This window comes from Ovis aries, chromosome 26 (genome assembly GCF_016772045.2).
Source record: "Ovis aries strain OAR_USU_Benz2616 breed Rambouillet chromosome 26, ARS-UI_Ramb_v3.0, whole genome shotgun sequence".
Taxonomy (NCBI): domain Eukaryota; kingdom Metazoa; phylum Chordata; class Mammalia; order Artiodactyla; family Bovidae; genus Ovis; species Ovis aries.
In genome coordinates this window covers 28,400,326-28,423,198 of record NC_056079.1, presented here as the reverse complement: position 1 = coordinate 28,423,198, position 22,873 = coordinate 28,400,326, and the positions used below count along the sequence as shown (strand labels likewise).

The 22,873-nt window shown below is 41.3% G+C and overlaps 1 long non-coding RNA gene across 2 annotated transcripts in view; it reads right to left on the bottom strand.

The window, feature by feature from the left end:
- Window positions 1–2,116: 2,116 nt before the first annotated feature.
- LOC132658695 (uncharacterized) overlaps window positions 2,117–22,873 on the bottom strand; it is a 28,388-nt gene continuing 7,631 nt past the window's right edge. The window contains exons 2-3 of one of the 2 annotated variants that reach the window (XR_009598627.1): window positions 11,188–17,973; window positions 2,117–8,157 (exon numbers count right to left, since the gene is read on the bottom strand). This is a non-coding gene — a long non-coding RNA (uncharacterized LOC132658695). Of the gene's footprint in view, window positions 8,158–10,233; window positions 17,974–22,873 lie in introns of those variants that run through there. The other variant, XR_009598626.1, reaches the window with a different exon arrangement.

Here is a 22,873-nt window from a genome sequence, read left to right as displayed (position 1 = left end):
TGCCCGCTCTCAACACCTGTCTTCCCCCAACCTTTCTTATTTTAATGAAAGCCACAGTCCTTTTTGCATGGCCAAGAACAATACCTCCCCATCTCCTTCCCCAGGAGCATCTCTTCCCTCTCTAGAAAGGTTACTCCTTTCACCGGCAGACAATGGGAGCTCTCAGATGACGCCTTCTGCCCTTTGGCAGAGTAAATTACCATTTTTCGTTCAGGTGGGATTCACGGCTTCCCCAGTTCTGTCTCTCTCCCATCCTGGTGATTCTTTCTGCTTTCTTTATGAACTCGTGCCCATCTCCTATGCCCACCTGCCTCCTTTCTATACACACACACACACACACACACACACACACACGTTCGCACATTATGACCTGTATAAAAAGACACAACCAGGCCGCTCAGAAAGGAGCCACCGCAGCTGCCATGTGCCCCGTGAAAGTCATACACTGACTGTAATAGACATGGGGGTCAATTTCCAAGCCCCGCCTGGAGGCTGAGCACACACACCTTCTCTTGTTACAGCTCTTCTCAGCATCACGGTCCCCCGACCCAGCCATAGGCACAGGCAGGGCTCAGGCTGGTCTGCAGGGAAGGAACTGGGCCGGGATCGGGGTGGGGGGGAGGTGATGATCATCACTCACAGGTTAGATTCAGGCTCCAGACAGGAGAGGGAAGCTCCTGGCCCACAGATGTGCATCCATCAGTGCTCACAACCTAGAACCACACTGGGCTGTACAGACAGCAGCGTCTGGACAGAGCCTCCCACAGCCAGGGCTGAGGGCCTGGCCTAGAATCCCACATCGTAAAGACAGCATGATAACATAGTCAAGTAATTCTCATTAGAGAACGAGCTTGGGGTTACCAGAGGGGATGGGCGCCCCTTAATAAGAGGGAACCTCAAGCTTTCTTAAGATTTTCTAAATTTATTTCACCTTCTTACTTAATCTATGATATCCAAGCAATTTCATAGAGAAAAAATATTATTTTAGATCTATATGCTTTGAAAGATTATTATTATAAAATTTATTTAATGCACCCTTAACAATATATATTCATTTATTCAGTAAATATAGATTGAGGTTCTGATATGAGCCACACCCTGTGCTAACTCATAAAGATGCATTTTAGCTGATCTCATTTAGTAAATCTGTCATTTAATATCCCTCAAATTTTTTATATAGAAAAAATATTTGGGGGATGGACATACACACACTGCTATATATAAGACAGATTACCAGTAAGGACCTACTGTATAGCGCAGGAAGCTATAGTCAATATTCTGTGATAACCTATATGAGAAAAGAATCTAACAAAGAATAAATTCATGTGGATGGATAACTGAATCACTGTGCTGTACAACTGAAACTAACTCAGCATTGTAAATCAACTGTACTCCAATAAAATTAAAATAAAAAATAAAAGTATGTCCTGAATAAACATAGCACAGGGAACTATATTCAAAATCCTGTGATAAACCATTATGGAAAAGAATATAAAAAAGTATGTGTATATATATATATACACACTTGAATCACTTTGTTGTATAGCAGAAATTAATACTGTGAAGAAAGCTGAGCGCCGAAGAATTGATGCTTTTGAACTGCGGTGTTGGAGAAGATTGTTGAGAGTCCCTTGGACTGCAAGGAGATCCAACCAGCCCATCCTAAAAGAGATCAGTCCTGGGTGTTCATCGGAAGGACTGATGCTAAAGCTGAAACTCCAATACTTTGGCCACCATGCGGAGAGTTGACTCATTGGAAAAGACCCTGATGCTGGGAGGGGTTGGGGGCAGGAGGAGAAGGGGACAACAGAGGATGAGATGGCTGGATGGCATCACCGACTTGATGGACATGGGTTTGGGTGGACACGAGTTGGTGATGGACAGGGAGGCCTGGGGTGCTGCGGTTCATGGGGTTGCAAAGAGTCGGACTCAACTGAGCGACTGAACTGAACTGAACTGAAATCAATGATACTCCAATAAAATTAAAGAATAAAAGTATGTCCTGGATAAACAACAAGGTTCCCAGCACGGGGAACTATATTCAATATCCTATGATAAACCATTATGAAAAGAATATAAGAAAGTATGTGTGTATATAAATATATATATACATATAAATGTATAAATCACTTTGTTGTATAGCAGAAATTAATACATTGTAAATCAAATATACTTCAATCAACCAAATAAATAATTTTTTAAGTTAAAAAAAGAAAAATATTTTTGTTGTCAAAATGCTAAACTGGCAACATATCACACTGAAAACTGAATTTATATCAAAATATGTATTCAGATCAGCCCTATGTTAAGCTATTAAATACAGGCAGAATCTGCCTACACTGCCTAAACGTCTGAATTCATTATTTTGCATTAACATTTGGAGGGGTTTAATATTTGTATGTTTTATTTCTAATTGTCAAGATGAGAGAACGTGATATTTGCAAGTACTGTTGGCCCTTGAACAGCTGGTGGGTTAGAAGCACCAACCCTACTCAAGTCAAAAATCTGTGTACAATTTATAGTGGGTCCTCTGCATCCGTGTTTCCTCCATACTATCTGACATCCTGCATCCTCAGATTTAAACAACCCAGGATCTTGCAGTAGTGTTGTATTTCTATTTTAAAAAGTCCAAGTACACGTGGGCCCACACAGTTCAAACCCACGCTGCTCAAGTGTCAACTGTACTTTTCTGCAAATAACATTTCAAGTATGAATAGCATTTACTCCCATTGAATGAAAAGGAAAATTGGTATATACCCACCACTCTATTTTCTCTGTTTAACCTATGTTTTAAGCCAGAGACATTTAATGTATCTCTAAAACATTTGATCAGTAATGGAAGAGAACTCAGACTGATGATAAAGATCTACTGGAAAGGAATTTGCAGAAATATTTTCAATTTCTACCCCTAACTTGCAATGTTTTAAAATCTGTGTTCCTTACATTTCCTTTCTTCAACCAATGGCACATTCTAGGAATAGAGTAAATGATAATTGAGACTGAAATAGCCAAGGGCATTCAACTAAGCAGTGACCAGTTGGCCAAGTGGGGAAAAACATAAGATACTCATTTACCACACACTCAGAAGACCTCATATTGTCCCCCTTTTAAAGAGCAAAGACTGTCCAAATACTATTATGTGTATTTGCTCATAGAAAGTGAAATCTTCTGCTGCCTTTAGTGAGGAGGTCACTGGAGAAGACCTCTGGAAACCAAGCACCTGGAACACTCGGGACGTGGTAGCTCACTGGCTCTTTTCAGTCCTTCTATAAATGGTTTGAGCACATCCCATTACATTCCATCCATTATAAGATCTAAATGTGATACTATGGGTCTTGCTTGACACCTTTTGTGATCTTCCCAGAGATTTGGATATGAAATTCAAATCCCTTTGCAAGAAATTCACAACACCCCACAACGCGAGTGCAATCATTCCAGCAGGCTTTTTGCGGACAGCATTCTCACGTGTAATTCTCTACTTTTGCTGGGATGTATCCCCCAACCCTCTGTTGGGGTGTTTCCCCTTATTTTTTCACTTCATAAACACCTTTATATTCTTCTGAAAGTTCAAAGTTCCCTGTTTCTAGGAACCTCCCTGATCACAATAGCTCCTTCCTCCAACCATGCACACTTCCTTTTCTGGAAATGCATTCACAGCACTGCCGTAATTCTTGCCTCCCCTCTTACCGTAACGACGATGTGATAAGGGATGGCTCCATCCTCATCTTCCCCTCATCTCCACTTAGTTATGGATTTCTGTGGGAAAACCAACCCCAGAATCTCAAAGGCTGAGAACCACAGAGATTGTTCTTACTACTTGTTAGGAGGGCTGGCTGTGGCTTCCCTCCTTGTCTCTGGTTAGGGGTAGAGGAGGCAAGGGAGGCGGCAGGTCAAAGGAACAGTCCCCACAGGGAACCTACTTATCCCTTGTTAGAACAAGAGAAGTGGGAAAGCAGGAGAAACATTCTGATGGTTCCAAAAGCTTCTCCAGGGGACTGGCACACTGCCCTTTCCAGTCATATTGGCAGAATCAAATCACACGCTAAGCCTGACACAGGTAAGGTGAGAAAGCACTCTCCTCCCAAAGTCACGCACAGTAAACTCCATGACAACAAGCAGAGATGGAGACTCTTCTTACAGGAATGGGGAGAGAAAATCAACAATAATGCTACAGACCAATAGCTTCCTTCTTCCATCTTCACCAGTAGGAATTAAGTCTGTTCGTGGTTGTCTGGCGGAGAAGGCAATGGCACCCCACTCCAGTTCTCTTGCCTGGAAAATCCCATGGACGGAGGAGCCAGGTGGGCTGCAGTCCATGGGGTCGCAAAGAGTTGGGCATGACTGAGCAACTTCACTTTCACTTTTCACTTTCATGCATTGGAGAAGGAAATGGCAACCCACTCCAGTGTTCTTGCCTGGAGAATCCCAGAGAGAGAGGAGCCTAGTAGGCTGCCATCTGTGGGGTCGCACAGAGTCGGACACGACTGAAGCGACTTAGCAGCAGCAGCAGCAGCAGCATGGTTGTCTGGTGTGTTTTTCTTTTAATTTTGTTGAAGTGGAATTGATTTATAATGTTGTGTTAATTTCTTCTGTACAGCAAAGTGACTCAATTATACGCATAGATGTATCTATATTCTATATATACATATATATTCTTTTTCATATTCTTTTCAATTATGGTTTGTCACGGGCTATCGAATATAGTTCCCTGCACCATATAGTAAGACCTTGTTTTTTGTTCAGTCGCTCAGTCGTGTCCAACTCCTTGCAATCCCACAGACTACAGCCCGCCAGGCTTCTCTGTCCTCCACTGTCTCCTGGAGTTTGCTCAAACTCAGGTCCATTGAGTTGGAGATGCTACTGTTGCTAATCCACCCTATATATAATACATACAGTTTGCCTCTGCTAATCCCATGCTCCCAGTCCCAGATTTCCCATTTTCTTGTGTTGAGTCCCCAGAGAATTATATTCTTTTTCCAGTCCCTCTTCAAAGTGCCACTTTGATTTTATTTCATAGGATTATATTCCTACTTCTCCCGAGACTGGCCATATGAAAGAATTCAGTGTTACAGCACCTCCTTTACAGTCTCTACAGCCCTTCTATTCCTGCTAAAGTAAGCAGGACAGTTAGAGAAACGGCCAACCGTGGGGAACTGAGCAATCTCAAAGAGCGCCCCCTGCCCCGACCCAGGGTCAACACAGTCATAACCTGACTGCCTTTCTTAGCAGATATGTGGAATCTTCAAAATATCTTCCTGAAGATGAAGTCCCTGGCCCCCGCAACCTTCAGTCTTCTGTCCCAAACCCTAAAATATCAGAATAGTTGGGTTTGGTGTGAAGCTAACAAAACTGAAGCTTCAGGGTTGTATTATTTTCCTATGTGGCTGAAACAAATGACCACAAACTTGGAAGCTTAAACCAATGCAGATTTACTGTCTCCCCATTCTGGAGGCCACAAGTCTCAGGTTGGAGTCACTGGGCTCACATCATAGTGTCTGCAGGACCACACTTCCTCTGGAAGACAAGAGGATATCTGTTCTTGCCCCTCCCAGTTTCTGGCGGCTTCCAACACTCCTTGACTTGTGGCCACTTCCCTCCAATCTCTGCCTCCATGGGCACATTGCCATATCTTGTGTCAAATTTCCCTTTGCCTCCCTCTTCTTTTGAAAAAATAATTTTTATTGCCTCATCAATATTTTTTTTCATTTGACTGTGCTGGGTCTTAGTTGTGACACATGGGATCAAGTTCCCTGACCTGCATTGGGAGCTCGGAATCTTAACCACTGGACTATCAGAGAAGTCCCTGCCTTCCCCTTATGAAAATACATGGGACTGCATTTAAGGCCCACTCAGTTAATCTAGAATAATCTCCCCATCTCACAATCCTTTTTCCATACAAGAGCTCAGTTTCTGTGGAATAGATCTTTGGAAGGACCACTTTCAGCCTACCCAAGGGCCCTCGCATACACAGGCTGTTCTCCATAACTGGAAGAGAGGATTCCCAGAGGCTCCCCTGGCACCTTGGGTACCTGCTGGAACCCAAGAAGGGGCCCAGTCAAGCAGGACTTGAGAAGCTGAAAGGAACTTTTCTAAATGATCAGCCAAAGACGACTCACTGGGACCACCTGTGCTGGAAGAAATGCTGAAATAATTTTCTATCCATGCTATAGAACATATAGCATCATTCTTGCCATATGAAGAGGCAACTGAAGCACAAGAGCCAAGCCTGGGAAAACATTTCCAGTCTGTCACTTAGTTAAATTCATAAACGTATCATTTATACTCTGGGTTTGTGAATTGTTTCAACGGCAGCTTTGTGATGATCTGGGCCAGATTGTGATTATTATTCTCTGGATGGTCCATAGCATCCTGTCTCCCAGTTAGCCAGCCAAATCTTACTTGAGATGCAGCTGTGAAGGGATTGGCAGATGTAAACAAGGGATCCCAAATCCTCAGGTTAATCACAAGGGGTAAGGTGCAAGTTGGGCATGACTGAATCAAGTGGGAGCCATTCAAACACCCCATGATGGTTCTCCGAGGCTCAGAACTGCGGGAACAGAAGGCAAAGAACTGGGAAAAGCAGTCCTACATGTCCTGATGCTCAGCTCAGTTCACTCTAGGGACTTCCCTGGCAGTGCAGTGGTTAGGATTGGTTCCTCCAAAGCAGGGGGCGCGGGATTTGATCCCTAGTTAGGGAACTAAGATCCCACATGCTGCACAACCCGGCCAAAAAAACACAAAAAAAAACAAACAGGCAGCCTACATGTGGGAAATGAAAAGAAGCGAAATAGTCCTCTGATCGCTGGAAGCTGACTGAGCCAAGACTGAGTTGGACCAGAAGATAAAGGAAGCTGAGAAAGAACCTCACAAAGGAAAGAAGCCAGGAGAATCACTCTCGGCCCATTTTTCTCATCAGAAACCCTGCTCCATCCTCAAACTGTTTCTTCAGCGCAAAGCCATCCTCCGAGGACCGGACCGGATGAATGCAGTTTGAAAAGAGGCCCTGCAGATCCAAGCCTGACTGCCAAGTGGAAAGCACTCAGTCCCAAGAATGCGTGTGTCCTAATGTGTCCGGAGGCTGGGATGCAGTCTGTATCCCAGATGCAGTCTGGATCTGGATCTGGAGCAGTCTGGATCTGGATCTGGAAGCAGTCGCATCTCCCTAGTTCTCCGAATCCCGCAGGAAGCGGGCGGGATGGCGGAGAGTGTGCCTTGTGGCTGCGGCACCTATTTCGACAGATGTCGCTGTGGTTGGATTCTCGCGTCACCCTGGCCTCTGAAGTCTAGGAAAGCACGGCGCTGCACAATGACTCTGCTCTCCTGAATGGTATCTGCTCTGAGGACATCAGGGATCGGCCGCGGGTGCTCTGAATCCGGAGCCCTCCGTGATCCAGTCCACGCCCATTTCCTGCACTTCCAACACCCAGTCCCACCCCGCCTCCTCCAGCAGTAGGGGTGGATGCCTCAGAACCAAATCTAGAACTTCAGGGCAATTGGAACCTGGATCTCATTTGAAAGACAAAAAAGATATCACAATTCCACATGCTTATGACTTCATCCTTTTCCTAAATCCAATGTCATGAACACAAAATTGAAAAAAAAAAAAAAAAAATACACAGTCGCCAGAAAGAAAATACTGATTCTTGCCACCTTGTGGTACTTCAAGTGCAGAAAGACAGCAAGGGATGGGACTTGGAGCAAAGGTCATCTTTCAGTTCAGTTCAGTCGTTCAGTCGTGTCCGACTCTTTGCGACCTCATGGACTCAGCACACCAAGCTTCCCTGACCATCGCCAACTCCCGGAGTTTACCCGTACTCATGTCCATTGAGTCGGTGATGCCATCCAACCATCTCATCCTCTGTCGTCCCCTTCTCCTCCTGCTTTCAATCTTTCCCAGCATCGGGGTCTTTTCAAATGAGTAAGTTCTTCGCATCAGGTGGCCAAAGTATTGGAGTTTCAGCTTCACCATCAGTCCTTCCAAAGAATATTCAGGGCTGATTTCCTTTAGAATGGACGGGTTGGATCTCCTTACAGTCCAAGGGACTCACAAGAGTCTTCTCCAACACCACAGTTCTAAAGCATCATCAGTCATCTTAAAGGGAGGAAAAACGCAGTCTTGTGTTTTCAGAATCTTGCCACCAGGTGGCGTGTGCAGAGCTTTTGAAAAAAGAATAATCAACGATTTTGCATAAGCGGCATGTATTTTCTTCCAAGTGCAAATAGGAACTTTGCTTTCTAGGAATGTAAGGCTAAGCCCAGAAGAAAGGAATTTGAATTCAGGTCCAAGATTATGGAAGCTTTTTTTTTTTCTTTGGCCAGACTTCTGCCTTCTGTTTGCTCTCTGGAACTGTCAGCACTGAATGGAAATCAGTGGTTATACCTGATCCTTCCTGATCAATAAATGGTTACATTTTTCAGTGATAAGTCACCTGTGTTCTCCATGACCTTGAGTTGGGTAGTGGAAACTACTGTCCACTCTTAAGAGATGAAAGGGTACTGCTTTTCATGTGCCCAGAATATTCATGCTTCAAATAGAAAGCTTTGGCCAGAACTGTGACTTGTGCCTTGCCATGTAAAAAAAGCATTAAGGTTGCCTTGCATTGTAAGATGTTTAAAAATTTACGGAACAAGAAGGGACACTGGAGTCAGAAGTCCTGAATATCCTTTCAGGTTCTGACTCTTAAAACTGTGCAACTTTGGTCAAGTCACAAGATATAAAAGCCTCAGTTTCAATAGGAATTTGCTTATTCTAGGTACCTCATATAATGGAATGATGATACTCATTTTTGTTTGAGAAACCAGGTGAGAAAATGTTTGTGAATCCCCAAGATCTAAGATGCTCAACTTCACTAGTCATTAGGGAATGCCAATCAGAATCCCAGTAAGATACTGCTTTACACCTATTGAAAGTGAAAGTGAAAGTCGCTCAGTCATGTCTGACTCTTTGCAACCCCATGGACTATACAGTCCATGGAATTCTCCAGGCCAGAATACTAGAGTGGGTAGCCGTTCCCTTCTCCAGCGGATCTTCCCAAGCCAGGGATAGAACCCAGGCCTCCTGCATTGCAGGCAGATTCTTTACCAGCTGAGCCACAAGGGAAGCCATCAAAATCCCAGTAAGATACTGCTTGACACCTATTGACACCTATTAGGATGGCAATTTTATATATATATAAAACAGGAAAATAATAAACATTGCTGAGGATGGAGAGAAATTTTAACCTTTGGGCATTGCTGGTGGGAGTGCAGAATTGGGTGACTGTTGTGGAAAACACTTTGGCAGTTGCTCAGAAAGCAAGACATAGAATTATCATTTAACCCAGTCATTTCTACTCCTCAAAAAAATTGAAAGCAGGAATTCAAAGAGACTCTTGCACATGAATGTTCACCATCATTATTCACAACCACCAAAAGATGGAGGCAATCCACGTGTCCACCAACAGGTGAATGGATAAACAGAATGTGGTGAATTCATGCAATGGAATATTATTCAACCATTAAAAATGAATGGAGTTGGGTTGTGTCATAGCAGAAGTGAACTCTGAAAACATTATGTTGAGTGAAACAAGCCAGTCAGGCACAAAAAGACAAATACTGTATGGTTCCATTATATGAGGTGCCTAGAATAAGCAAATTCCTAGAAACAGAAGGTAGATTAGAGGTTACCAGAGGCAGAGGAAGAAGAAATGGGAAATTATTGCTTGATTATTACAGAGTTTCTATTTGAGGGTAACAAAAAGTTTTGGAAATAGATACTGGTGATGGCTGCATAACATTGAATGTTAATTAATGCCTCTCAATTTTACATGTAAAATGGTTAAAATTTTACATGTAAAATTGTTTATATATATATATTTATTTATTTACCACAATAAAGAAAGTTTTAAAATAATAATTGGGTGAACTTAGGCCAATTTACCATTCAAAATCAAGAAAAGAGTTGGGGATGGTAACTGGTTTCCCTAAAGCAAGTTTTCTGAGAGAATAAGGCAGAAGCTGCCGTTCCCTTTATGACCTAGCCTCAGAAGTCATACACCATCACTTCTACCGAATTCTTTTCTGAAAAATTGGTAAATACAGACCACATCCAAGGAGAGGATAAATATCAGAAAATAAACAAAAGGAAAAATATCAAAAAAATTTATGGATAGCTAAAAAAAAATATGGCTATATTTCAGTACCACTGCACCTATCAACTCAAGAAAGAATTAATTTAAAAACACAAACCGCTTCCTTCCACTTGGTGAGGATCTTTCCTTTCTCAGTGAAGTGCTCCGAGCAGTCCTAGGTCCTGAGACATTCCCAACATCAGTTATGCTTGACTTTAACAACGTTTATGAGCGGCGTGAGCCCTTTCTCAGCTAGAGGGAAGTGCAAACAGCATTCCTGGCTCACATGGCCCCGAGTTGAATGTAAGTGAGAAATAAGTAACCAGGTATTACAATGCAGTGTGATGGGTACCATGATAGAACTGTGCTTCTGGGGGATACAAAAGCACATAAAAGAGATAACTACACCAGATTGGATAGTAAGAAGACAGAGAAAAACACTTACTGAGTGAGCTCACCTTGGAGTCAGGTTTTAAATGATGAGTAGCTGCTGCCAAGTAAAAAGGCAGGGAAAATAGGCTAAGAGATCCCAGACTCTTTCAGTGGTATGAAGATGGGAAGGAGGGGGGGGACAGATATTTTGGAACTTGCACATAATTCCTTGGAACTGGTATACAATAGGATTCAGAGTGTAAAACAGGAAATAAGGATAAACAGGGGCTGGTTTTTTGTTTGTTTTTAGATTTTTCGCTAAAGCTGGTGGGAAATGAGAAGCCACTTTAAGCAAGGGAGACAAATCAAATGTGCACTTAAAGTCACTCTTGGGACTTCCCTGGCAGTGCAGTAGTTAAGCCTCCACACTTCCGCTGCAGGGGGCACAGGTTCAATCCCTGGTTAGGGAACTAAGATCTTATATATGAGATGATATAGCCAAAAAAAGGGGGGAGGCACTACTCAATTAGCAATGTAAAACTGTGGTTGAAGTTACAGGCAAGGAGAATTTGCCACTCCAACTTGCCTCTTCAGCATGTAAGTTAATAATTCAAGCTGAAAACAATCAAGGCCCTCAACAACAACAACAACAAAATTAATCAATAGTTGATCTAAGAAAGAAATGGGAAATTTTAATCAAACCCACCTGAGGATTATAACCAGGGAGACAGTCTTTCAGAAAGCTCTGAGGACTGTTTCATCCATCGGAGGTCAAAGCACAGTTTTGGAGACAAAGGGCTCTTCGTCAAATGACACAATGACAGTTTACACAATCCATAGCTGCAGGTGCAAGGCAAGAGTGCGTCATCACAACCTCTTACAAGATTCAGGAAGGGTGTTATCTCCTAAGGAGTTCTGATTAATGCAGGAAGGAGGCCCCAACAAGCAGAGAAAATGTTGATGTTTAAATTTTTCTTACCTTGCCATAAAATATGAACTTTATTTCATCAGCCCAAATGACTCAGGAATAAACTTTGACCTTCCCTCTTAGCTGCTTAAAGAATTTAAATAGAGGATCTGTTCCTGGACTAAAGCGATTACCAGAGACATCGGCAAAGAATATGAACCAAGTGCGGTGGGGTAAACCCCTAGAGATCAGAGTCCACTCTGGGTCCCACCATCACTACAAGCCCAGCAAACATTATGAACCAAACATCAGCTTTTCCATCTCCATGTGAATCACCTTCCTCCCTTTTGAAGTCCCAAACCACTACCCCCAACAGCCTCTTTTTTCTTTGGTTGTAGATGGTATTTAAGGTGAGAGCTTGGGCCATTTTAGTGAGTTACTCAGTTTCCCTGGATCTCTCACGTACATACACGTTATTCAGCTTTTGTTTGACTTTCTCCTGTTTGCCTCATGTCCATTTAATTCTTGGACCAGTCAGAGCATCTGGAAGGGTGGAGAAAAGTTTCTTCCTCCCCAACAGGATAAAGTAGAGGGCATTAGAGTCGTGTGGAGGCTGTTGGGGTCCAAGTAAGAAATAAGGGGGACCTACCCACAGAGTGACAGTGACGGCAGAGAGGAGAGGCGATTTGAAAGATTAACAATACAGAAGTGATGCAGTTTGGTGACCTGCTGAGTCAGGTGCGGATGGGAAAAGAACCAAGCAGTCTGAGGAGTGTAGGTTTCAGGATTAGGGACCAAAAGGTAGCCTCATACTAATAAGACAGGAAATAGAACAGGAAGAGAGGGAAGAAGGAAGAAATTAGTTTGGTTTGGAGTATATCGGGTTTGATTGTCTGCCTAGTCAAGGCTATGGTTGTTCCTGTGGTCATGTATGGATGTGAGAGTTGGACTGTGAAGAAGGCTGAGCGCCGAAGAATTGATGTGTTTGAACTGTGGTGTTGGAGAAGACTCTTGAGGGTCCCTTGGACTGCAAGGAGATCTAACCAGTCCATTCTGAAGGAGATCAGCCCTGGGATTTCTTTGGAAGGAATGATGCTAAAGCTGAAGCTCCAGTACTTTGGCCACCTCATGCGAAGAGCTGACTCATTGAAAAAGATTCTGATGCTGGGGGGGGATTAGGGGCAGGAGGAGAAGGGACGACCCAGGATGAGATGGCTGGATGGCATCACGGACGCGATGGACGTGAGTCTGAGTGAACTCTGGGAGATGGTGATGGACAGGGAGGCCTGGCATGCTGCGATTCATGGGGTCGCAAAGAGTCGGACACGACTGAGCGACTGGACTGAACTGAAGATAAACTAATTTGAAAAAGTCCCTCATTAGTTTGGGCTCACTGGGCAGAGACTAATTTGGCTTAACAGGAAACTAAATTATGGACTTTATGTGAAAAGTTATGATTGTGTTTTCATTCGGATTTGCTTTATTTTCTTATGATGATGATTTTTAAATTTTGTTTTATTTTGTTTTTATTTCTACTATCTCCAATTTAACCTGCCCTATGGAATCTTCTTTTGTAAACATGTAAGAATTTTAGAATTGTTTGGATTGAAATGGTTATTTCCAAAATGCTTGAAGGTAGTAGAAAACTTCTTTTCCTGCATATTTTTAAAATGTCTCTTTCTAATTGGTTACACAATGATGCATGCACACAGTAAAGTACTGTGCAGCCATTTTAAATGATTTGTATTTTTAAAAAATATTTAATGAATGAAGAAAAAATCATGAAAACACTCTCAAGAAAAAAGAACCATTTACAAAATAATAGATGCAATATGATTCTACTTTTCATAAAAATATATGTGTACCTATACACAGGGATAACATGGAATGCAAAACAGTAAAATATTATTCAGCCTGTCTCTGAGAGTTGGGATTTTGGACTGATTTTTTATTTTATTATTGTGCCTTTATGCATTTGCCAAATTCAAGGTGATAAATATTTAATATACTAGAGTTTAAAAATTAATATCATTTCCCAAAGGTTTGGTCTTATGAATTTATTCTATCCTTACAGTGGCAAACCTGAGAACAAAATAAATTCACTTAATCAGCAGAAGTTACCTTTGGATGAAGGGAATAAGAGTAATACATTTTCTTTACAGTCTTTTGTACTTATTTCCCTATAATGAAAAAGTTCATAATTGCAAACAAATTTTTAAGAGGAAATACTTCTATTTCCTTTCTGTCTCACAAAAGCTTGCTGTCAGGAAAGAATCTGATGTTGTTCAGTGTGAATTTGACACTTCTGCCCCAGAGATATTTGCATTCCCATTATGTTCTCTAATCAAGAAGAAATCCAGAGCTCTATAAAGTTTAGATGTCATGTAGCTTTGCTAACCTACCTCCCCACCAGATTTTCAAAAAACCGTTTTATCCTCAAAGGAGATCTTCTCTTCATGAAGTGACCCTCTGCTTTGAGGGACTAATAGTTCTGTGTCCATGGTTTTCCCTTTTGTTCACACTTCCTTCCTCTGTTGACTCTTCCGTGTTCAGTGTGAGATTCCTTGGCTGGTAAAGCCTGTTGGCTGCATGGAGCTACTTATAAGAAAAACCAGAGCAGCCTCCAGTGGTTGAAGACATGAATTCCTCCCAGGTCTTTTTTCTTTCTGCCAACCCTAAACCCTGCTTTTTGCCTTTTTTTAGTCCCAGTTACTTTACCCTCTCCCAGATTTTCTGAGTCAACCAATTGCAAGTCTCCTGATCTATGATGGCCTAGGTCACACATGCTTCGTCAGATCATACATTCTGATTCTTGGTTCAGAAAATGTGGACCCCATGGAAGATCTCCTTCAGTGATTCCGAAATCTGTTTGTGCTTCTTTGTCCCTACTTAAATGAGAGAAGACACACACACACATACACATGAAACAAATAAGGGAGTCAATGAACTGATCAATTCTCTACAGGTTCAATGCCTGGATGGGAGGGGAGTTTATGGGAGAAGAGATACATGTCTATGTCTGGCTCAGTCCCTTTGCTGTCCACCTGAAACTATCCCAACATTGTTAATTGGCTATACTCCAATATAAAATAAAAAGTTAATTTTAATTAAAATAAATTAGTTCTCTATGGGGGATGGGTAAGTATGTGCTTGACTCAGGGTGGAATAATAATGATGTTTATTTGCTGAGCGCTTACTGTGAACGGATGCTAAGTAAATGCTCTGCGAGCGTTATCGCATTCAATCCTTACAACCAACAAGTTGCAGTATAAATGAGCAAACTGAGACTTACGAACTTTGAAGTAACTTGTCTACATCTCTGAGGCAGAAAGCCAGGGTGCACCCCTGGTGTCTGAGGCCAATGCAAGCCCCTGGTCTCCCTTTGAAACTATGCTCTTGGCCCTCATGGGATGATTGTGGGGGAGTCTGGAAAAAGCTTCTTGTGCCTCAGGATTCAACTTGAAAATAACCCCTTCAAAACCTGGGAGGCAGAGACCAACTTTGGTCCAGGGAGCATATATGGGGTTAAGGGGAATCGGACAGTTTTAGTCAAAAACATTGCTTTAAAACATTAAGATTTAAAAAAAAAAAAAAAAAAAATCCCTGTTAAGTCTTTGGTTCTTTGTTAATCTATTACATTCAGAGGGGTGGATTGTTATTTCATATATATGTGTGAAATAAAGCTGAATGGCAGCTTTAAAAAAAGAACCCCTTTGATTTGCATCTCACTGTGTGTGTACGTGTTTATGCGTGCATGGTATCTGTGTGATATCTGTGAGCCTCACAATAGCTCTATGAGGTCAACAGAGATTGAAGGCGATATTCATCTGCACCTACAGGTCAGGAACTAAGGCTCCATAGGATTAAGTGATTTGCACAGACAGCAGGAAAAGCCCTTCGAATTGGAACCAGTATTCAAACCCTGCATCCCTTTATTTACTCCTGCCTGACTATGCTCTGAAAGTCCCCACTGGACACAGGGCCTTTCCTTCCATCCTTAGGAACAAGTCCTTGATGCCAGCTGAACTGGAAGAAGTGTCTCAGTGTGAACCGCTGAGCTTTGTAGAAGGCCAAGGGTCAGTCTTCTTCCCTCTCACAGATTTTCACACCTTCCTCTTTTTGCTAACCCCCTTTTCCTCCTCTGTTCCCCCCAGCTGCTTTTAAACCATTTGGGAGAGTCCACATATGGCTGCCTTCCAAGGTCCATACAGAAGCTGTACCCACCAGGGCACGTTCCCCAGCAGAACATTCTATGTACATAAGTTATACCAATGTAGGTGCGGGGAGAAGAGAAAAACCGAGTTCACTTTTCTCAACCACACAAGGGAAGCGCTGAGGTTTCGTTACCTCCTTCAGCTGTTCATCCAACACAGTCTATTGCAAAATGTCTTGTCTTCCTAGAAATAACAGCTGAATTTTCCCTTTGAGTGACAACACAAGAGTACCCTGATCCATCTAACAATAGCTAACATTTATGCAAAGCTTGCCACATGCCAGATACTGTTTTAATTGCTTTACAGACATGAATTCATTCATCATTATCAACTCATTCCCTCAATTATTTTGCAATGCTGTGAAACAGCCATGCCCAAGAGGCTGTTGAAGTATGGGGGACAGTTTGCCTCTGCTTTTTAATTCTTGGATTTGTCCCTTTTCCTGTATCTCCATTTAAGTTATTAAGCAGCACCACTCTAGATTTCTGATTTGCTTTTTTTTAATTCCCTGTGAATTTAGAAGCATATGCCGATCATATTGGAATTATATCCAGAGAAAGGTAAACTTGCTTGATAAAGGCATAAAAGTAAATGTATTAACAATAATGCAGGTACCTAGACAAAAATATACTCAGTATAACTATTTCATTCGTTTTAGGCACCAAAGCCCTTATTTTTAACTTTTTTTGTGGAAATAATTTCAAATTCATAGAAAACTCACAAGAATAGTATTAAAAAAAATTGTATACATGCTTCATCAAGCTTTCACTAATTCTAGCTGGAATTCCCAGTAAATTCACTGAATATAATTTCTCAGGATCACTGGTAAAGACTGTGGCATTATAAGTGTGTAGTCTGTCATACAGTAAATCTCTCAACTTTCCTCCCCCCACGGATGATTACGATTCAGCTAAATTAATTTCTGTTATCTTTCCTGAACCTGCCATCAGAAGTACAGTTCAGTTCAGTTCAATAGCTCAGTCATGTCCGACTCTTTGCAACCCCATGAATCGCAGCACGCCAGGCCTCCCTGTCCATCACCAACTCCTGGAGTTCACTCAGACTCACATCCATTCAGTCAGTGATGCCATCCAGCCATCTCATCCTCTGTCGTCCCCTTCTCCTCCTGCCCCCAATCCCTCCCAGCATCAGAGTCTTTCCCAATGAGTCAACTCTTTGCATGAGGTGGCTAAAGTACTGGAGTTTCAGCTTTAGCATCAGTCCTTCCAAAAGAAATCCCAGGGCTGATCTCCTTCAGAATGGACTGGTTGGATCTCCTTGCAGTCCATGGGACTCTCAAGAGTCTTCTCCAACACCACAGTTCAAACGCATCAATTCTTCAGCACTGAGCCTTCTTCACAGTCCAACTCTCATATCCATACATGACCACTGGAAAAACCATAGCCTTGACTAGACGGACCTTAGTCGGCAAAGTAATGTCTCTGCTTTTGAATATGCTGTCTAGGTCAGTCATAACTTTTCTTCCAAGGAGTAAGCGTCTTTTAATTTCATGGCTGCAATCACCATCTGCAGTGATTTGGGAGCCCAAAAAAATAAAGTCTGACACTGTTTCCACTGTTTCCCCCATCTATTTCCCATGAAGTGATGGGACCAGATGCCATGATCTTCGTTTTCTGAATGTTGAGTTCTAAGCCAACTTTTTCACTCTCCACTTTCACTTTCGTCAAGAAGCTCTTTAGTTCCTCTTCACTTTCTGCCATAAAGGTGGTGTCATCTGCATATCTGAGGTTATTGATATTTCTCCCGGCAACCTTGATTCCAGCTTGTGTTTCTTCCAGTCCAGCATTTCTCATGATGTACTCTGCATATAAGATAAATAAGCAGGGTGACAATGTGCAGCCTTGACATACCTTTTCCTATTTGGAACCAGTCTGTTGTTCCATGTCCAGTTCTAACTGTTGCTTCCTGACCTGCAGACAGATTTCTCAAGAGGTAGGTCAGGTGGTCTGGTATTCCCATCTCTCTCAGAATTTTCCACAGTTTATTATGATCCACACAGTCAAAGGCTTTGGCATAGTCAATAAAGCAGAAATATATGTTTTTCTGGAACTCTCTTGCTTTTCCATGATCCAGCGGATGTTGGAAATTACAGAAATCATTAAAAATGTCACTGAGATGATCAACGTGATGTACTATAGAAGTTAACTTAGACCATTTTAGGTGGAAGAAAATTAATCCTGGCTTAAAACTATACTATTCATTTATTTATTACAAGTATTTATTGCTGGCAACATTTGGTAACAGACACACATGATTAGAAGTCCCTTTTTATCTACTTGTACGCTGTAATATGGAGGCACATATTAAGCACATCTTTGACCTCATCAAGGATGGAGGATTCTTCAATAAACTGAAAGAAAAAAAAAAAACTCTGAATTTCCCTCTGATCTTCCCTCCTGCAACCAAATTACAGATCATTTAAGATTTTTTTTTCAGTGATTGTACTTCATCTTTGGAATCTGTGCTGCTAAAACGAATAAAGAAGATTGACAGGTAAGCATTGTACCCTGCACACAACAGACTTTCAGTGTTTAAGCTAATACTGAATTAACACCAGGCTGATCTAAATTAAATGCTAACTTAAACACCAGGAGGGTTTGACCACTGGTGAGAAAAATGTCGGAGAAGGAAATGGCAACCCACTCCAGTATTCTTGCCTGGAGAATCCCATGGACAGAGGAGCCTGGTGGGCTACAGTCCATGGGGTCACAAAGAGTTGGACATCATTGAGCAACTGACACTTTCAGCTGTTAATGGTCTATCCTTTAGATCAAGATGAAGAATGATTATGGGAGAAGTTGGGGGTGGAATTGGTGGGTAGGGTTTGGAAACAAGGAGATACTTAAAACCTAAATTATCTACCTCTATATATTTTGCTTCCCAGGTGGCACTAGTGATAAAGAACCTGCCTGCCAATGCAGGAGACAAAGGAGACACAGGTTCAGTCCCTGAGTCGGGAAGATCCCCTGGAGGAGGAAATGGCAACCCATGCCAGTAGTCCTGCCTGGAGAATCCCATGGACAGAGAAGCCTGGTGGGCTACAGTCCATAGGGTCACATAGTCAGACATGACTGACTATATATTTTGCTATATACATTAACACAACTTTAGTGATCTAATAAATCCTTGCCCTTTATCTGGCAAGAGCAACAATGGAAATTACTATTATTTTAGCAAACCTATTTAAACAAACACTAAACAACTTTACTTTTCAATAAATATCATCAAATAACAATCTCTCAGACTTGCTGAAAACCATCACCTTGCAAGTCTCAACACACTGAGTCTATCAATTCAAAATTATTATACCAGGAGCTTTACAAATCCTGATCAAGTCCCTACATGAATGACACCTAACAAAAGCTTCATAAATATGCAAACTTGCCCCTCACCCTTCTGAGATGCTACTAAGACTCTTAAAAGAAGTGACCTCCTTTACGGCTTTAAGTGGTGCACTGAGCTTTACTTACCAAAAGACTAATATTGATGGTAAATTTGAGACATTTGGCAAATTCCAAGCCATTTGACATATTCCAAGACGGATCATTTATGGGAAACTAAAAGAATATAAATTTTAAAATATATAGTTTGAATATGTTTTTAACAATGGATTGATACTTCTTTATGAATATATAGCAACAAAAAGTTAAGAAATGTTGAATAAAATATCTTTTGAAAAAGAAAAAAAAAAAAGAAAAATGTCAAGATGATCCTCCTCGTTGTGTCTCTCAACCACAGTCCCCTTCGTTCAGCCCAGCACTTGGCATAGCTTTTAAATTTGTATTTATTCATTTGTTCACTCAATATTTAGATTGCCAGTCTATTTTCAGAGTGTGGGACTAACAGACACAAACTACTCTACATAAAATAGATAAGCAATAAGGATTTATTATGTAGCACAGGAAATTATACCCAATATCTTATAATAACCTATAATGGAATATAAACTGCAAAAAGCATTTTTTCAATTTTAAATTGAAACAGAAAAAAACCACTGTGTTGTGACAATAAATGATGATTTGAGTACATACTAAAATCATATCATCCTATCCACCTGAAACTACATTAAAATGTTTAATAAAATAGGAATATAAAATTATACTTGAAAAGTATAGTGCCATTCCTAATGTGTTATGATTTACACAGTGCCATGTATGAATGGTCTTGTCAAAATGTTTACAGACTATCTGCAGCTTCTGACAGAATTCTAAGTTTATAGAAAATACAGGAATAAAGGAAAGATTCAAATGATACTATGATAAAAGCAAGTCTAGTATGTGGGACATCCTTTAAGACAATTGTGACTCCATGGACCGTAGCCCACCAGGCTCCTCTGTCCATGGGATTTCCCAGGCAAGAATACTGGAATGGGTTGCCATGCACTCCTCTAGGGGATCTTCCTGTCCCAGGGATCAAACCCTCCTCTCCTGTATTGCAAGCAGATTCTTTACTGCTGAAGCCCAAAGAGCATAATAAACAAAAGGAATCCATGAACCTTAGTTGGGCCACTGGTTAAACAAATAAGCTATTAAAATTTCTCTTCAGTTGGAGAAAATTGAATATAGACTGTGTACTAAAAGATATTAAAATATCATCAAACTCACCAGGTCTCATAATAGCACTGTGGTTATATATGAGAGTATCCTTACTTTTAGGGGATATACACTAAAGTATCTGAGTTGAAAGTATTTTGCAGGTCAGTAAATTAGCGATATAAATGTAAACATATGATTATAAATACTTTATAAATTATCTACATAACTATATATAATAGGAACAGGAAATAAAACACATACATATAAATATACATTTATAATATATACATACAAAAACAAGTAGAAAAGGTAAAAGTGGCAAAATGTTCACAATTGTTCAATTTAAATGGTGGATGAATAGTATTATTTCATTGTAGTTCTCTTTCTTCCTTTTTTTAATGAATAAGTTGCCCCAGATCACAACTGACAACAGACTGCTGCTGCTGCTGCTGCTAAGTCACTGGGGTTGAAACTAAGACAGCACGCTTCCTTTTTCTTTTTTTTTAACAATAATATTTTATTTTGTTTATTTATTTTTTTGGCCATGCCACGTGGCATGTGGGATCTTAGTTCCCCAACCAGGGATCAAACCCATGACCCCTGAAGTGAAAGTCAGGAGTCTTAACCACTGGACTGCTAGGGAAGTCCCTTATTTTCAAATTTTCTGTAAGTCTGCAGTTTTTCCGCATAAAATGTTGATGAGAAAAATAGAAAGGGAAACCTCGACCTACCAGAAACTAGAAGGGTGGCACAAAGTGGCTGAAACAGAAGCTCCCACGGGGGTACCGAGACGAGATTTGGACCCTATGAGCTGAGTTTTCAGTGTCTGAGCAGAGACAAGAGCTGAGAGAGAGGCGTGGTAGAGAGCCAGGAGCGGGGAGTAAACTTCCTACCGATCGACCCCTGGCTGTTGCCATCAACAGGAGGATCCCCACAAGACAAGAGCCCTGAGTTTTCATAACATGTTGGGCCTGGATTCAGATGTGAACTGTCTTCTGAAAACAAAACCCTGAGACAGGGTTTTGGCTCAACTGAACTAAGCTACCATTCCACAGTTCGATGAGCTAAAACCCACTGTCCAGAATTTGTAATAGTGTCAGAAGAATATTCATTGCAGCACTGTTCATGGTAAAAGAGATTGAAAACCAACCATATGTCCATCAACAGACTGTTGATTGAATATCCTGTGGTATCACTACACAGTGAAAGGAGGAGATTATATTTTAAAAGGGAGCCATAATATAACCTAATATTAGAAGAGATGTTCCATCACTTCTGCTGTATTCTATTTACTGTGGAGAGAGTCACTAAGTCCAGTGTACACTGAATAGCTCAGGAAGATCTCCTGGAGAAGGGAATGTCAACCCACTCCAGTATTCTTGCCTGGAGAATCCCATGGACCTGGGAGCCTGAAGGGCTACAGCCCATGGGGTCGCAAAAGAGTCAGACACGACTGAACAACTAACAGTTACTCTAATAAGCAATAAACTCAGTTTTGGGAAACCAAGAAGTTATTTGGATACTAATTTGGAAGCCAGCATTCAGAGCGAAGTTAAAGCCAACAAAGAGAAAGGACAGATTACAATAAAGGAATCGCAAGAACACTGGAGAAAAAAGACTTCTCATCAGCAAAAATAAATGCTGAAAGACAATAAAGTAATATCTTTAATGCGCTGAAGAAACATAATTGGGAACCTAAATTTCTAAAGTCAAGCAAAATATCATTTACAAATCAAGGCAAATTAGAAATTTTTTTGACATTCAAGCACTTAGAAATTTACTACTAACTGTCTCTTACAAAAAGAACTACTAAATGAGAAACAACAACAAAAAAAGAATCTAGAAAAGATGAACAGGATAAAGAAGCAAGAGTTGGCAAAAGAATTAAATATGCTGGTAAATCTAGATAAATATTGCATGTGAAAAACATTAGAATATCAATCATTTTTTGTGTGTTTTCAAAAGCCAGCTGGCATTCCCAGTTAAAACAAGCATTTAATTCTGCTTCTTCCTGAAACCCCACAAAATTGATAGTTGAAAGATTTCTTTAAAAAGAAAAAAAACAACAACAAAAAACATAAAACCCACCAGAATGAAAAGAACAGGAACTATTTCAGCAGCGACAAAATATTGGATGCGGAAGAGCATCAGGCAAGTCGGTTGGGGAATATTGGTGATCAATCTGATTTACACATCAGAGCAACCAAAAGGCCAAGGAACAGCAACTCCATATATCTCTGGAAGATGAATTAAAAGCATAGAATGGATTGGAAGTCTTTTTAAGTTAAACTCCACAGACCTCGTATCACTGAAGTCCAGGCAACTGTGCCTTCTCAGAAGTCAAGCTTATTCTTTAAAGTAAAACAGAGGGTCTCTTGATTGTGCAGGTATCAGGCACGTTTGAGCATGGTGGCAGCATACTAAGAATGGACGAAGCCCAGGAAACAGGACATTGAATTCCCAGCATGAGAGTAAAAGGAGATCAGTCCCAGAGGAACAGGCTTTCCCTAGTGTTGAGAGCAGCCTAACCAGATGGGGATCCACCAGAAGTCTCCAGAAGACACTTATGGGACTTGCCTGGGGGAGCAGTGGTTAGGGATCCACCTGCCAATGCAGGGGGACAGGGGTTTGACCCCTGGTCTGGGAAGATCCCATATGCTGCAGAGCAGCTAAGCCCCTGAGCCAGTTACTGAAGCCCAAGTGCCCAGAGCCTGT